Source organism: Silene latifolia, chromosome 10 (assembly GCF_048544455.1).
Source record: "Silene latifolia isolate original U9 population chromosome 10, ASM4854445v1, whole genome shotgun sequence".
Classification (NCBI taxonomy): domain Eukaryota; kingdom Viridiplantae; phylum Streptophyta; class Magnoliopsida; order Caryophyllales; family Caryophyllaceae; genus Silene; species Silene latifolia.
Genome location: NC_133535.1, coordinates 58,079,542 through 58,084,177, shown reverse-complemented (window position 1 = coordinate 58,084,177; position 4,636 = coordinate 58,079,542). Strand labels below are relative to the sequence as shown.

Sequence of the window (4,636 nt, the reverse complement as noted above, 5' to 3'; positions counted from 1 at the left end):
CTAGAGGGGCCAAGTGAACCTTTTTGGGGGGACCGGGTATCCTAAAGCGGAACGGGAAAGGGTTTAGGGTTTGATTAGGCAGACCGCTACCGCGGATCCCCGTAATCAAACCATAAACCATTTCCCTTGCATCTCATTTAAAGGCGGCAAGATAAAAAGACACCCTAGAGGGGGGGAGTGAACCCTTTTTAGGGGGGCCAGGTATCCTAAAGCGGGACGGGAAAGGGTTTAGGGTTTGATTAGGTGGACCGCTACCGCGGATCCCCCTAATCAAACCCTAAACCCTTTCCTTTGCTTCTCATTTGAAGGCGGTAATACAAAAAGACACCCTAGAGGGGCCGAGTGAACTCTTTTTGGGGGCGGTTATCCTAAAGCGGGACGAGAAAGATTTTAGGGTTTGATTAGGGGGATCCCCGGTCAAACCCTAAACCCTTTTCCTTGCTTCTCATTTTAACGCGGCAAGACAAAAAGACACCCTAGAGGGGCCGAGTGAACCCTTTTTGGGGGGACCGGGTATCCTAAAGAGGGACGGGAAAGGGTCTAGGGTTTGATTAGGCGGACCGCTACCGTGGATCCCCCTAGTCAAACTCTAAACCGTTTCCCTTGCTTCTCATTTGAAGGCAGCAAGACAAAAAGACACCCTAGAGGCGCAGAGTGAACCCTTTTTTGGGGGACCGGGTATCCTAAACACGACGGGAAAGGGTTTAAGGTTTGATTAGGCGGACCGCTACCGCGGATCCCCCTAATCAAACCCTAAACCCTTTCCCTTGCTTCTCATTTGAAGGCGGCAAGACAAAAAGACACCCTAGAGGAGCCGAGTGAACCCTTTTTGGTGGAGCCGGGTATCCTAAAGCGGGACGGGAAAGGGTTTAGGGTTTGATTAGGCGGACCGCTATCGCAGATCCCCCTTATCATACAATAAACCCTTTCCCTTGCTTCTCATTTGAAGGCGGCAAGACAAAAAGACACCCTAGAGGGGCCAAGTGAACCTTTTTGGGGGGACCGGGTATCCTAACGCGGGACGGGAAATGGTTTAGGGTTTGATTAGGCAGACCGCTACCGCGGATCCCCCTAATCAAACCATAAACCCTTTCCCTTGCATTTCATTTGAAGGCGGCAAGACAAAAAGACACCCTAGAGGGGCGAAGTGAACCCTTTTTTTGGGGGGGGGGGGGGGGGGGGTATCCTAAAATGGAACGGGAAAGGGTTTAGGGTTTGATTAGGCAGACCGCTGCCGCGGATCCCCCTAATCAAACCCTAAACCTTTTTCCTTGCTTCTCATTTGAAGGCAACAAGAAAAAAAGACACCTTAGAGGGGCCGGGTGAACCCTTTTTTACGGGACCGTGATGTGACCATAATTAGCGCATATTTAGCCCCCGAATTAGCCTTGTTCCCATGCTTTTTAGTGCCTATTTGGGTCATTTCTTATCTTTAGTTCTTTGTTTTGCATATTCTTTGAGATTTTGATCCCTTGGTAGGAAAGGAGTAAGAATCTTGCATTTTCATGGCAAAACGAGGCTAAATTGATTGTATTCAATGACCAAGCATCAAGAAGAGACAAGACTAGAAGGCCTTTGTACATATCATAGTAGAAGAACAATGTTGAGAAAGGATCCTTGCGTCTCCAAGGAATTCCCCAAGGAATTTATGAAGAAAAGGGAAGAAAAGAAGAAGAATTGACGCTGACCAACAATCCGAACGGATTGTAGCAAATCCGTCCGTCCAGCCAGAACAATCCGAGCGTCCGTCCCAGGAATCCGCTCGGATTCCCCCTCAACAATCCGAGCGTCCCTATCCTGAATCCGCTCGGATTGCACCGCCCAAATCCGGCCGTCCCGACTCTATTCCGCACGGATTTCTGCACAGCACGTATTTCATTCTTCAAGCTACGAAAAGAGAAGCCCTTCTCTCAGAAAATACCGGGTCCTCCTTGCTCAACTTAAAAAGTGTAATTACTAGTTTAGCCCTTAGTTAACCCTAATGCATCCTCCCTAATTTTCACTATAAATACCCCATTAGTCTAATTAGAGGAGCATGTTCTTCTTATCAATATTTAGAGTAGTTAATATCAATCAAATCTCTCTTCAATATTGTAATCAAGTATTAATCAAGTTTTAATCCAAGTTTTAGTTCTTTAATCTCTCTCTTGTTCTTCCTTGATTTTGGGTAATTAGAAGATTATTGGGTTTATTGGGAGATTGACAACCTTCCATCAATCATCAAGTTCTTCTATTATTCTTTGCATTATTATTTTGGAATCATTAGTAGGTATAATCTCTTAATCCCTTTTTAATTATTGCTAATTACTTTCATTTATTCATCATGTTTAGCTTTGTTAGTATGATTGAGAACCTTTCTAGCATGTTAAACTTGATCATGAGTGAGTAGTTTCTTAGCTAGGGTTTAATGGGTGATTAGGGGAAACCATCATGGGGATGATTCATGCTTAAATCAATATGCTTTCATATCTTATTTGCTTGCTTGTTTTGATCTTAATACATGCACATGTTATATTTGATGAAATGCTAAGCCTATGAATCCTTGCATTTACTATCATCTTCTATCCTTTCAACAAGACTTGTAAGACATAACCCAACTCGAGTCTTGTTAGACCATGCATGTGTTGAGTAGGAAAGATTAAGTCGACTTGTAGGTGTTGTACAATCTAATCGATTCGGCTCCGGGACCCAAACTTTCCTAGGATTGTAAGATATAACCCAACTCAATCCATCACAACAATAATTGCTTGCTTATAATTTGAGAACATGTTTGTATGATCATATCCCATGATTCCCCTATGAACCCATGACACCCTAGTGCTTTTAATCAATTGTTTACACCCCTCATTTATTCATCTTGCTAGTTTATTTTCATTGTTATTTTAGTTTAGTGACCTTCTACACCAACTCAATTTGTGACACCCCTAGACACTGCTAGTTACAATAGAATTCTCATTTCAATACCCGTCCCTTGGGATCCGACCTTTACTTGCCTCTTTACTAATTTGTAGAGTTGTTTGTGAAGTATAAATTGTGTTTTGAATCGACCATTGACCAACGACCACATCTATCTATTTGTGAACACGAAATGGCCCCGATCAAAAATGGCGCCGTTGCCGGGGACGGTGTTTAATTGATTTAAGATTTCTTTTTATTGTTATTAGTTGTGTCTTTCTTCACCTTGGGGAAGTAAAACTCCTCAAGGTTTGTTCTAATTGTTTTTGAGTTGTTTGATATTTTGCATGTCTAGAAGGTTACAAAGTGATTTGTTACCTTTTGACCGTGAAATCGAAAGAACCTTGACGAATAATAGGAGACTTGTTAGGAGGAATTTGGGAGGTGTTGGTGATGTTGTTCAACCCACTAGTGAGTTTGTCAATCCTTTCGCAATAGAAGGAGAAGAAAACCCATTAAACAATACCACACAAAATCCACCTACAATGCCTAAATTCTCGTCACACTCTATACCCACCGAGGAGAATCTACCAAATGGTACTCCTACACCACAACATCTAACCGGAAATTTTATTGCCAAGTCCGCCTTCATCCAATTAGTTGAGAGGAGCCAATTTGTGGGGATGCCAAGTGAAGACCCTCATTCTCATATGGAAACCTTTTGCGACTATTGTGATGCTATCTCTCAAACGGGCGTGACTCAAGACCAAATTAGATGGGTCTTATTTCCTTTTTCCTTAATCGGCACCGCAAAGCAATGGTTGAAGGGCCTTGATAAGGCCACCCTTGGAATAGATTCTTGGAAGAAGTTAGCTCTAGCTTTCTACAAAAATTCTACCCAGGAAAAGACTAACATGCTAAGAGCTCAAATTATGGGTTTTAAGCAAAGGGATGAAGAATCTTTGTATGAAGCTTGGGAGCGGTTCAAAGGTATTTGTCGCTCATGTCCTCACCATGGACTTAGCGAATGGTTTTTGGTACAACAATTTTGGAACGGTTTATATGAAGATTCAAGGAACATTCTCAATATGGGATCAAATGGAATGTTCACCGAAGTTGATGACAATCAAACATGGAACAAGATTGAGGAAATGGCGGTCCATAATTCACAATATAGTAGACCTCGCAAGGCTACTAGAGGAGGAAAGCATGAAGTGGACTCCGTTACTCAATTGGGTGCTCAACTTAGTGCTCACATTGACACAATCAACTTGAAGTTTGAACAAGCTATGGCTAGACTTGAGGAAAACTCAAAAACATCAAAGCATCATGTCAATGCCATGACGGCATCCTCATCAATCCCAAGTGGGATATGTGAGAATTGTGGAACTTTGGGACATGACCAAAGTGAATGTAGGGGAACAAATGAACAAGTGAATGCTTTCCAAGCATACAAGAGTGGTACCCCTTATTCCAACTTTTACAATGAAAACACCAAATTCCATCCAAATCTCTCATACAAAAGCTAAAATGTTCAAAACCCTCAAACAACATACACTCCACCACCCATGAGAAATCAAAATCAAAGACCCTTTTACAATCAAAACCAAGGTTAACAAAATCAAAATCCATACAATCACCAAAATGACCAAGGTTTTGATGTCCAAAAAGCGGTCCTCCAAATGCAAAAGAATCAACAATAATTTTTCACCCAAATGCAAAAAGATAGCCAAGCAAAATA

At 42.2% G+C, this 4,636-nt stretch overlaps 1 non-coding gene across 1 annotated transcript; it reads right to left on the bottom strand.

Moving 5' to 3' along the window:
* Positions 1-3,809: 3,809 nt before the first annotated feature.
* LOC141610174 (small nucleolar RNA R71) lies at positions 3,810-3,916 on the bottom strand. The gene has a single exon (XR_012528069.1). It is a non-coding gene; the product is annotated as a small nucleolar RNA R71 (small nucleolar RNA).
* Between the last annotated feature and the right edge of the window lie 720 nt (positions 3,917-4,636).